The sequence below is a fragment of the Lactuca saligna genome, chromosome 6 (genome assembly GCF_052625555.1).
Source record: "Lactuca saligna cultivar CGN05327 chromosome 6, ASM5262555v1, whole genome shotgun sequence".
In the NCBI taxonomy this organism is placed as follows: domain Eukaryota; kingdom Viridiplantae; phylum Streptophyta; class Magnoliopsida; order Asterales; family Asteraceae; genus Lactuca; species Lactuca saligna.
The window spans coordinates 67378121-67391681 of NC_136422.1; positions in this window are offsets into that span (position 1 = coordinate 67378121).

The following is a 13561-nucleotide window of genomic DNA, read 5'->3' on the forward strand; positions in this document are numbered from 1 at the left end:
CTCCTTTTAGACTTTTTCCTCCACCTTTGTACCGCCTACCAAATTCTACCGGCCATCATTTACGCTCCCTAATTGTTTTAAGACTAAATTATAATTTTGATAAAAGTAAATTATGAAATCATGTTTAGTTAAGTTTTTACTTTAACTTTTTTATTATTAAATTTATCTTTTTTAATAATAATTAAAAGTTAATATGGCTTGTCCAATTTAAAAACTTTTAATATGGATTGTTTTTATGGTTTTTAAAAGTTGCACATATTATATTTGAGTATGTTATCATTTACTATGATCTATTAAATGTTTGAAAGACTTTTTTTTTTGCTCCGACTAAAACCGATAAAGATTATATATTTCAGATATTATTTTTGAATATTTTTGCAAAAATGAAACAAAACTCTAAGTGTAATGTAGCATTGTCCTTCTCATCCCCTAAACACTATCCTCCTCCTCTGCGACTTTACGCCTAACACCACCTCCAATTTTGCTACCAGCCACAAAACTCTAAGTCTAATGTAGCTTTGTCACTCTAAAAACCAAGAGGTGACACCAACATCATCACCTTTTCAATGTTGGTTATGTATTAGATTTGGTATAGTGTTATTTTTTGTCTTTTAATTTTGGTAAAATGATTTATTAAGGTAATTAATTTTTCGATATGTTCATATCTGGGTAACTATTTTTTTTGCACATAGTAACAAACTTATTTTAGTATTCACATATGACCATTATGACTTGCTATAGCAGGTTAAATCCTAGATGTGAACGCTTTTAAAAAGTTCGTTACCTAGATGTATTAAAAAAAATTCTTATCAAAATATAAACAAAACGAAAAGTAAAAAGTAAATTACATGAATGGTCCCTGTGGTTGGGGGAATTTATGTTTTGGTCTCTAACTTATTTTTTTAGCTTGGATGAATCTTACTGTTTATTTTGGTTGCGCGTTTGGTCTCTGTCTTACCTAAAAAGACTATTGTGTCCTTCTTAATTTATTTTTTGATAAATTTTATTATTTATGTATTTATTTTTTACATATTTAAAAAAAAATTAATAGACCCCACATATTTGTATCTCCTCAGATGATCCTTACTATTCATTTTTTAATTAATTTATTTTTTTAACTCAAATGATCCCTCCTGTTTAATTTTGTTACGAGTTTGATATATGTCTTACCTAAAAAGACTATTGTTTCGTTATTAATTTATTTTTTAAAATAATTTTCTTATTTATGTATTTATTTTTTATATAATTAAGAAAATTTAGTAGACCCCACATATATGTATTGATGGGTTTTAGCCATAAGAACTTTCCTATGTGCGTATTCAAAACCCTAATGCTTGGATTTAGACTTTCTAATTAAACATGCTTTGAATCCAAGACTTCTAATGGCTAATTAGGTCAAATAACAATATTGAAACAGATCTAGAATCATACCTTTGAGTTCCTTGTTGATCTTGTTTGTCTTGGAGCTTCTAGAGTCACAAATGTCACTCCTCTAATGGCTTACAAACACCAATAGCAAGCAAGATGATTTAGGAGAGAGGAGAGGGGAGGAATTCGGCCAGAGTTCTCTTACTTTAGATGGTATATCGAATTCCCTCACCCCTAGGGTCTATTTATACTTGTAGACTCCTTAAGGGTTTCAACCTAAACCCTTATTGGATAATCTTCTCTTAAGGCTATCCAAATCCATTCCATAGATAACCCTATGGACGATTTTGGCTTATCCAAGCCCTAGAAATCGTCCATCCTATCTAGGATAAGGATTTACAGTCTAAAGTGTAACTATCAAACAATTGATAGTTTATACCCTCTTATTTAATTAATCTCTATAAGTCACCAAATTAATTCCAATTAATTTTATGACTTATATTAATCAAATGACTAAATATTATTCCTTATAATATTTACTCTCTTTTAACAAATCATCCATCAAGTTGCTATGGTGAAGGCAACCCAAAAGGACCATGCCCAACCGAATATAGTTACAGCCTTAGACACTATTCCAACAGTCTCCCACTTGGATAAGTCTAGTAACTATACAAGTACAATTCGGTTTGCAATCGTAGCTCTCAAAGACGCTGTCAACTCTGATCTAATCAATCTTATCCTTTAGATAAGGGATCGTACAGTCCTCTGTTAGATATCATGCTGACAATCCTATGGAATGGTTAGTCTAGCATTTAGATTTCTCGATCTCCGATTTATTCGACATAGAACTTAATCGAACACATCAATTTAGTTCTGACCGGGCCCGGCACATAAGTCAAATCAAATCATCGAGTGGCCAAGATATCTCTTCTACCCTCTTAGGATAAAATTTACAGATAAACTTCGACTTATATGCATTTACTTATTCATTAGCGAACTATACACAACAATGCGTTTTATAACACCAAGTTACCGATGCGTTTTCGCATTATCAATGTACAATCAATTAACAAATAATAAACCATATATCTAGGTTTTAAGACTATATGATATTATCGTCTTGCGATCACCTTTTATATCATATTCCATAAGGTGATTCCAGCAAGCGCGGGTTTATTCCAATGCTCAAAACCAGTTCATAAGCACTCATGAACGTTGTAGCAACCCTTGCTATGTCTAACACCATTTAGACATTCTACACACCAATTCATGACAATCTTCATTCATATCTACTCCCAACATATGAACGATTGTGGACCATTTGAACAATTACTATTATTCTTAATAACCTTAATTATTCTGGAAGTCAAAACATGCAAAGTGAAACAATAGTTAAACAATTAACATGTGACAGTAACTTTACTCATAAATAAGACTCCTTTATTTAATCATCAAATGTTAATTACATTTATTTATTATACGTTTCTAATACTATCTAATCTATACTAATATCATCCTTCAGCCCAATACTCCTAGCATGCTGCAAGTGCTTAACCCTACTCAGTCCCTTCGTAAGCGGATCTGCTGGGTTATCTTCTGATGATATCCTCTTCACTACGAGTTGTCCTTCTTCTACACGATGTCTAATGAAGTGATATTTTATGTCGATATGTCGAGATCTACCATGATCCCTCGGTTCCTTGGTCAAGGCAACCGCACCTTCGTTATCACAGAAAATCTCCATGGGCTTCTTTATGGCCGGCACAACTCCAAGATCACCAATGAAGTTCTTTAGCCATATTGCCTCCTTCGACGCTTCGCTCGCTGCGATGTACTCTGATTCGCACGTTGAATCAGCTACGGTTTCTTGCTTGGAACTTTTCCATGTCACTGCTCCTCCATTTAGGGTAAAGACCCAGCCCGACTGCGAACGGTAGTTGTCCCTGTCGGTCTGAAAGCTGGCGTCACTATACCCTCGTACCTTCAAGTCATCACTCCCTCCAAGAACTAAGAACCATTCTTTCGTCCTCCGAAGGTACTTAAGGATGTTCTTCACCACAATCCAATGTGCTTTGCGAGGGTTCCCTTGATATCTGCTAACCATGCTCAAAGCGAAGGCTACATCAGGGCGAGTACAAGTCATAGCGTACATGATTGAGCCAACTACGGAAGCGTATGGTACTCGGCTCATTTCTGCTATCTCGGCTTCGGTACTCGGACTTTGAGTCTTACTCAACTTGGCATTTCCTTGTATCGGTAGTTCTCCCTTCTTTGAGTTTTCCATACTAAAACGTTTTAGTACCTTCTCTAAGTAAGTATTCTGACCAAGTCCAATTAGTCTCTTACTTCTTTCTCTTACTATCCTTATTCCCAAAATGTAAGAAGCCTCTCCGAGGTCCTTCATAGCGAAGCATTTCCCGAGCCAGGACTTAACCTCCTGTAGAGTCGGGATGTCGTTTCCTATGAGTAATATGTCATCGACATATAGAACGAGAAAGCTTACTATACTCCCACTGGCTTTGACATATACACAAGATTCGTCTTCGCTTCGTACAAATCCAAACTCTTTGACTTTCTCATCGAAGCAAAGATTCCATCTGCGAGACGCTTGCTTAAGTCCATAAATGGACTTCTCAAGCTTACACACTCTATTCGGATGCTTCGGATCCACAAACCCCTCTGGCTGAGCCATGTAAACATCCTCAGCCAACTTTCCGTTAAGGAAAGCGGTCTTGACATCCATTTGCCAAATCTCATAATCATGAAATGCGGCAATTGCTAGCATCACTCTAATAGATTTAATCTTCGCAACTGGTGAGAAGGTCTCATCATAGTCAACTCCGGGAGTTTGAGTAAAGCCCTTCGCGACCAATCGCGCTTTATATGTGTGTACGTTCCCATCCACGTCGGTCTTCTTTTTGAAGATCCATTTGCACCCAACGGTCTTACGTTCGGGCACATAATCAACCAAATTCCAAACTTGGTTATCGTACATGGATTGGATCTCTCTATCCATTGCCTCTTTCCATTTCGCAGACTCCGGGCCTGCCATGGCTTCCTTATAGCTATTAGGTTCATCAAGATTTACTAGTGTACCATCACTAATATACGTGTCCCCTTCGGTAGTAATATGAAAACCATAAAATTGGGGATGAACTCTAACTCTATCGGAACGTCTAAGAGGTAAGGATTCGTCAATCGGTTCAACCGGAGTTTCCTCCTCGGGTTGAATGCCAGCGGTAGAGGTTCCTTCATCTATCGACTCTTGAATCTCTTCAAGTTCGATTTGCCTCCCACTGTCTCCTTGGCTTATGAGTTCTCGCTCTCGGAAAACTCCTCTCCTCGCAACAAAGACAACATTATCTTTCGGTCTATAGAAGATATATCCAAAGGAGGTTTGCGGGTAGCCGATGAAAATACATCGCTCACTTCGAGGTTCAAGCTTGTCGTGAGTATCTCGTCTTACGAAAGCCTCGCAACCCCAAACCTTGATATGTACCAACGAGGGAGCTTTCCCTGTCCACATCTCGTGAGGTGTTTTGGCAACCTTCTTAGTAGGGACTCGGTTAAGGATATGGGCGGCAGTCTCTAAGGCATACCCCCAAAAGAAGATAGGTAGTGAAGCACGACTCATCATTGAGCGAACCATATCCAATAAGGTTCGATTACGCCTTTCTGCCACACCATTCAACTGCGGTGTCCTAGGAGGCGTCAATTGCGAAACTATTCCACACTCCTTGAGATAATCATGGAATTCAAGACTTAGGTACTCTCCTCCTCGATCGGATCGAAGCATCTTGATTTTTCTGCCCAATTGATTCTCCACTTCATTCTTGAACTCCTTGAACTTTTCAAAGGTGTCTGACTTTTGCTTGATTAAGTAGATATACCCATATCTACTATAGTCATCGGTAAAAGTCACATAGAAGCGGTTCCCATCCTTCGTGGTTGATCTAAAGGGTCCGCATACATCGGTATGTATTAGGTCCAATAGCCCCTCACCCCTTTCACAAGTACTCGTGAAGGGTGACTTAGTCATCTTTCCAAGTAAACAAGACTCGCATGTGTCATCTTCCCTAAGGTCGAATGACTCCAACACTCCATCCTTTTGGAGTTGGGCTATGTGTTTCTTGTTGACATGTCCAAGACGACAATGCCACAAGGATGCTTTATCCATACTAGTGGAAGAATCAATATTCAAAACATCATTTCCTAAGTTATCAACAATCATAACAGTTTCATATATTCCATTACATGGTATAGCTTCAAAGTAAAAGACACCATTTAGATAAGCCAAAATAGAACCATTCTCATTATTAAAAGAAAATCTAAATCCTTGTCTATATAAACCATGAAATGAAATGATGTTTCTAGCCATTTCTGGCGAATAGCAACAATTGTTCAAATCTAAAACCAAACTATTCCTAAGCACTAAAGAATACACTCCAATCTTGGTCACAGGCGACGATCTTCTGTTCCCCATGATTAGATTGATCCTTCCTTGCTCCACATCCCTACTTCTTCTTAGTCCCTGCACATTAGAACAAATGTGATAACCACAACCGGTATCAAGGACCCAAGAAATAGCATGATTAGAATTGTTAGATTTGATTGTGTATATACCTGCGAAAGATGGCTTGATCTTTCCTTCCTTGATCGCTTGCAGGTAATCCGGGCAGCTTCTCTTCCAATGTCCTATCTTGTGGCAGTGGTGGCACTCTGCCTCCTTCGGGTTAGAGCAGGGCTTAGAGGGATCAACTTTGGTCCCACTAGAAGAGGCACCATCTCGGGCTTTCACCTTGCGATAGTTATTCGATGAAGCTTTCCTCTTCTTTCCCTTCCCTTGACCAATAGCCAAGACAGGAGCAGCGGACGGATTGGGAGTAGGTGCAACAGACTTGTCCTTGAAGTTGCTCTCAGCGACCCTCAAGAGACCTTGGAGTTTGCTTAGGGTGACCTCCTATTTGTTCATGTGGTAGGTCATCCTAAATTGGTTGTACATCGGAGGCAAAGAGTGAAGAACCATGTCGATCGCCAAGTCTTCGCCGAAGTCAACATTTAACTTGCGAAGGCGGTCGATATACCTTTGCATCTTTTGCAGGTGCACGGTAAGAGATTCTCCATGACCCATCTTAGCGAAGATCATGTTAGTGAAAATCTCGTAACGCTCTTGTCTTGCATTTTGGTGGTACCTCTCCAACAAGTCTTGATGCATCTCATATGGATACATGTCCTCGTAGGACTTTTGGAATTCGGAGTTCATGGTGGCGATCATGATGCAATGTACCTTCGTTGCATCTCACTCATGAGTTTCAAAGGCGGTGATTTCTTCGGGAGTAGCAACTTCGGGATTGATTTTCTCGAGCTTCTCATCGAGGACATACTCTTTATCCTCATAGCGAGCAATGGTGCGAATGTATCTTATCCATTCGCTAAAGTTCGTTCCATCGAAGGTGACCTTTTGGCAAAGGCTCATCAACGTGAAAGAACTAGCAGCAGCGTTGTTTGCGTTCGACATCTTCAATTAGAAAAAGGACAAAGATAGATTAGAATAAGAATCCCTAATTATCACCCAATAAGAAAATTAGGGCTAGGATCCAACAATAACATTTACATACTAGAAAAGGGATGTCGTAATCTAACATGCAAATAAATTGAAGGTAAGTGAATGACGATTCACTAATTCTCCATTACAAAACTTAAACTATTAGTCTTAAGTGTTTTTGAGAATTCCTAGGTTCGGATGAGATTCATTGAACTATTCAATGGCATGTTTCAATCTCGATATGCCCCTCTTGTTTGTGACTGGGATGCCGAGGATCACAAAGCGGGTGTGAATTACCATGCAAATTCACATGGTGCCTTCATTGTAACGATCACCTATTCGATGTGCCGGTAAACCACACACGCTCCATCGAACTATGATAAACAATGAATCACCCTTTGCCACCTTCGCTTAGAACCAATTAGTGTGCCGGTAAACCACACACGCTCCACTAACATCTTAGCAAGGGTGCAAAGTGTAATTTCATGGGATTGCATCAATTCACTTTTCCTAAAGTAACTAAGATTGGGAAATTTTTAAAAAACGTGTAGTTACTTTGTATTTCTTATTATACTTTTAATGAGAGGATGAGGTTGCCCTATCCTACCCGTTCGGCTAACGACCCTCCACCAATCAAGCAAGCGGTGGGTGTGAGTGTACACCCATTAAGCGCCATTTTATAGGCCGCAACCTTATACCCACCTTATAGATCGGCTTCGTGAATGAGGCCTACTAGCGGTAAGACTAGCATTTAGTTATACATATATATATTATTCTAGTAATATCATATAAGTATAGGGTTGTATTTTAAAACCTTTTAAAATCTAGGGTTTGAAATTTAAGTTGTCTAAATTAAAACTTTTAATCACAAATATAAATTTCAAAACTTTAGGGTAGGTTTTAAACATTTAAAACATGGAGGATCAAATAACAAATAATTCCAATTAACAATTAATATCCTAATTATCTTTATTTGATTTATCTAAGATTTCTTTCAAGATAATTATCAAAATAATTAATCAATTATCATATAAGGAAATTAAATATTTTATTAGATGATAATTATCTTTAATTAGATCAAGATAATAGTCATATATATCAAAAAATCGGATTTAGATTGATCTATTATGATTAAGGTAAGTTTCCATAAGATAAACATGAAAAAATCCCGAATCTGGCCATTCCTGACGCCTGAACTCGCCGAGTGCACAAGGGGACTCGCCGAGTCAGGCCTACTCGCCGAGTCCACCTTGGAACTCGCCGAGTCAGTGACTCATAAACCCAAAAATCGAATTTTGCAGGTTTGTTTCAGTTAATCAAGCAACAATTTAAAGAAAACCAAGCTAGTCTCTGATACCACTGATGGGTTTTAGCCATAAGAACTTTCCTATGTGCGCATGCAAAACCCTAATGCTTGGATCTAGGCTTTCTAATTAAACATGCTTTGAATCCAAGACTTCTAATGGCTAATTAGGTCAAATAACAATATTGAAACAGATCTAGAATCATACCTTTGAGTTCCTTGTTGATCTTGTTTGTCTTGGAGCTTCTAGAGTCACAAATGTCACTCCTCTAATGGCTTACAAACACCAATAGCAAGCAAGATGATTTAGGAGAGAGGAAAGGGGAGGAATTCGGCCAGAGTTCTCTTACTTTAGATGGTATATCGAATTCCCTCACCCCTAGGGTCTATTTATACTTGTAGACTCCTTAAGGGTTTCAACCTAAACCCTTATTAGATAATCTTCTCTTAAGGCTATCCAAATCCATTCCATAGATAACCCTATGGACGATTTTGGCTTATCCAAGCCCTAGAAATCGTCCATCCTATCTAGGATAAGGATTTACAGTCTAAAGTGTAACTATCAAACAATTGACAGTTTATACCCTCTTATTTAATTAATCTCTATAAGTCACCAAATTAATTCCAATTAATTTTATGACTTATATTAATCAAATGACTAAATATTATTCCTTATAATATTTACTCTCTTTTAACAAATCATCCATCAAGTTGCTATGGTGAAGGCAACCCAAAAGGACCATGCACAACCGAATATAGTTACAGCCTTAGACACTATTCCAACATGTATCTCATCACCATCTTATCTCTAGTCCTACTCAGCTTCTATTTATTTTTCATCTTTAGTGATATCGACGTCTTCACCATCCCTTCTTTTTCCGGTCCTTCAACTCTGTCGAATCAACACCACAACCCACTAAAGATGAAGAGATAGTAGGTTATGATGTTGGTTCGTCAAAGTTGAAGTACCAAAAAAGAAGGATGGTGAAGACGTCAATGTTACTAAAGATGGAAAAGAAATAGAAGTTGGGGAGTATGAGAGATGGAATGGTGACCGGTAAGACGCAAATTAAAATTTTTCAAATGTGGTTTCAGGTTTACGGTGAGGAGATACAGATATGTGGGTCTATTAATTTTTTTAAATATATGAAAAATAAATACATAAATAAGAAATTAATTATAAAATAAATTAATAAGGGCCTAATAGTCTTTTTAGGTAAGACAGAGACTAAACGCGCAACAAAAATAAACAGTATGGACCATCTGAATTAAATTTCTCAAATGTGGTTTGAGGTTTATGGTGAGGAGATACAAATATGTGTGGTCTATTAATTTTTTTAAATATATAAAAAAAATAAATACATAAATAAGATAAATTAATTAAAAAATAAATTAATAAGGGTACAATAGTATTTTTAGGTAAGATAGTGACCAAACGCGTAACAAAAATAAACAGTGGGATCATCCGAGTTAAAAAAAAAAAAAAAAAATAAGTGAGGAACCAAAAACACAAATTCTCCCATACCATAAGGACCATTTGTGTAATTTATTTTTACTTTTCATTTTATTCAAATTTGGGTATTTTTTTCTGTACATCTAGGTAACAAATTTGTTGAAAATGTTCACATCTAGGATTTAACCTGCTATAGCAAGTCATAATGGTCATATGTGACCACTTCCAACAAGTTTGTTACTTAGATGTATACAAAAAAAGATACTTACCTAGATGGGAACATACCAAAAAGTTAATTATCTTACTAAATCATTTTCCCTTTAATTTTCTAGAATAGTTTTAAATATGTGTTTATAAATGGAAAAATTAATACATTTTTGCTTCATTTTTACGATTCGCTCCTAGGTCTTTTAATGTTGAGCATTATGAGGTCCATGTGGAAGGATCAGTTGATCCAATAAAATAAATTCAAATTAATTTCGATTTTATTTGTAAATTTCAATAGTTTATACTAAATTTCAATCATCAACAAGATTTCAATTGAGTTAAGTCTATTTTTATAATTTGATATATATATATATATATATATATATATATATATATATATATATATATATATATCATTAGAAAGGTATCGACGATGCGGTTATTATAAGACTAGTGTTGAGTACTTTCGATATTAGTTTAGTACAAATATCGTTAAATCTATTTAAAATAGTATTATGAAGGGATGTTTAGTCGTTTATATAACTATAAGGTCATTAAGTAATTATGGAGGGTAGTTTTTGTAAATTCAATTACTATAAATAAGAGGCTTGGGCTCTCATATTTGTTGCACCATTCTCTTGATTCAAGAGTCTTTCTCTTCTTATCCCCCGAGCATTTCGGTCCCTCGTGATCCGACTTCTCTTTCTGTAGTTTTAGTATAGTAAGGTGAGCGCTGAAGCGCTGCACGAATCTTTCTTAGAAAGATTCAGCGATGAAGTTCTGCCCCTGTAGAGCCCGACTCCTAGCTAAAACCCCCCATTGTAAGTAAGTTATGTTTACCATATTTTAATATAGCTTATATTTAAAATTAGTATTGTTATTATGAACTTATAATAAATATTTGTGCTATTATTATGACTTATATAAGTGTCGTTATAATATCTTTTTAACTACTCGCGGTACGGGGAATCTGGTTTAAAAGGCCGCATAGGGTTGTTGGATTTCAGAAGTGTTATATGCCAAAATGGTCCTACCCTCCGGTGTTTTATGTATGGCACATGTTTGTACATAGTGGTTGGAAAGTATTTTTTAAACGCTTATATTATAATAATAATAATAATAATAATAATAATAATAATAATAATAAGACTAATAATTAGTCACGATAAATATTAGACTAAAATCTAGTGGTAATAATACTTGGTTCCGTCGAAGGAAATTATTTTAAAGTAAACGAAGCGTTGTCCGAGTACCGAGTCACCACCTTATCAAGTGAGTGCATAGTTCCTTTCATGAACATGATTTTAATACAAGTATTGATTGAAGTATTAATTATATGTTTATGTGCAAGTTAATTGATGTTGCCTGAAATATGTGTTAAAGAACATACCTGATTATATATGATGATTTAGCATAAAGAGTAAACCTAAATTAATTATGAGGAATATATATTTTTTTTGGGTAGTATTTTCTTACAAGTATGAGTGAGTTATACTCAGAGAATAGAACTTTAGTATATGTCATTGATCCGGGAGGATGGATTAGATATAGTCATTGTCCCTAGTTCGAGAGTATGGATTGGACATAGTCAACTGTCATTAATCCGGGAGTATGGATTAAGACATAGTCAGTTGTCCTTAATCCAGGAGTATGGATTAAGACATAGTCAGTCGTCCTCAGTCTGAGGGTATGGATAGGACATAGTCATTTTTCGTTAATCCGGAAGAATGGATTTACACATAGACACTTGTCCCTAATCCGAGAGTATAGAATGGGCACAATTATTGATCCGGGAGCATGAATTAGATCCGAGAGTATGGGTTAAGTAATAGGTAAAATTTAAGGTCCGAGAGTATGGATAGTCTCGTTGTAAGGATTAACGGGGTGGGGTAAGAGTTGCTTATATATATATGGTGAAATTGTATATTTTGTGAGTTCTAAATTATATATATGATATAGCATTATGGGATTGAAATCCCTGTGTACTCACCAGGTTTTCCAACCTGACCCACTCAAGCTTATTTGTATCACAGGTGTCGATACGAAGTTACATTACACTGAGAGATTAAAGAGATGTAGATCACTAGTGCAAATGAATCTAAGTTCTGTTTATGCTTATGCTTCTGTATTGACGATGACATCCCAAATGTTTTAAAATGAATAAAAATACATTTCTTCAGAAATGTTTTGATAACGTATTTATCATGATTTACTGCGAACAAATTCCACAACATTTTCACTAAAAGAGGTACTCTGATTTTTATAAAACATTAACAAAATCGGTCTTTTCTGGCCGTGAAAATGGGGATGTCACACAAATGCCTTCTGAAGGCATCCTAGCTACTTTGTCTTTCTTGATTATGTTCTTCTTCAAACTTTACCATTGGTATGTTCTAATGAACTAAAAAAGTGTTATTAACATTTATTTGATTCAGCTAAGTCTTATATATATGATGACTTAATCATTAAAACCTTTAGATGTTAGAAGAGCTATATGAAAGCATAAAATGACATCTAAGCATCCTAGTTAGCCACCATGCTCTTAATGAATAAGGTTCTCATAAAGCATCATTTTGAACCACTAAAAATCTATTAATTATCATCTCAGATATGTTAATTGATATTGCAGTAACCAATCCATGCATTCCAAGGGCTAGAATTGATGATTCCATACTTGAAAATCATTCAAAAGCTTAATTCCATAGTTTTACTTTCATTTCCTTTAAATCCTTTTGCTAAATCAATCATTAATTATCTAAACACTTAATTTGTGAATTGTGTCATTAATGAAAGTCCTCATACTAATCCTTATCCAATAATTTAAGTTTTCTTCAAAACTATCATAGATCTTCATTGGAAATCCTAATTCTCAATTCCATATCAGATTATTGATTCAATTATATAGAACTCTTATGGATTCATATTGAGAACTGATTCTAAACTAAATAATACTAATTTTAAACATCTAAACACTTAATAGTTCCATACTTAATCTAAATCTACAACTAGTGGCTAGAGTACAACCCATCATTGCCAATGTATCACTTAATTATAAACCTAGAGTTTGAATCACCTAATTTCACCATTAATTGATGAATTTAAATCTTTTAAGGATGATTTAATAATATCATGGTGTTATAGAGGGTAAAACAAAAATCTCCAACTTATTAGAACTACTAAATTAAGAATTCCACTATTAATGGAGCTTGGAGCTCAAAACTCATCTAATTCTCCATCAAATCAATTAAAGTTTAGTTCAATGAAGAGGAGGAGTTCGAATACTTAAACTTACATGAATCCATCTTCACTTTATCAAAATAAACCGCATAATCGAATTTTGGGTTCAAATACAAACCCTAGGTTTCTAGATGGAAAAGAGAAAGTTATACCTCAATTTACTAATAGAGATACTCTACTATGACTGCCTGCTCTTCTTCTTCAATTGGAAGCCTTGATCTCCTCTGAATCATCAAAATCACCATTTATATTGTTATTTTCTTTTAATTTTTTTTCATCCCAAACAAATAGGAGGGAAGAACCATTAACTAGCTTCTAAATTTCCTTACTTGTCACTTTTGGTCCGTACATCCTTATTTCTTACATAAGTGATACCATTTAACTAGAAACTTATGGAACTTCATTTCCTAACACATTGACCACTAAACCACCTTTTTCTAGTCATATG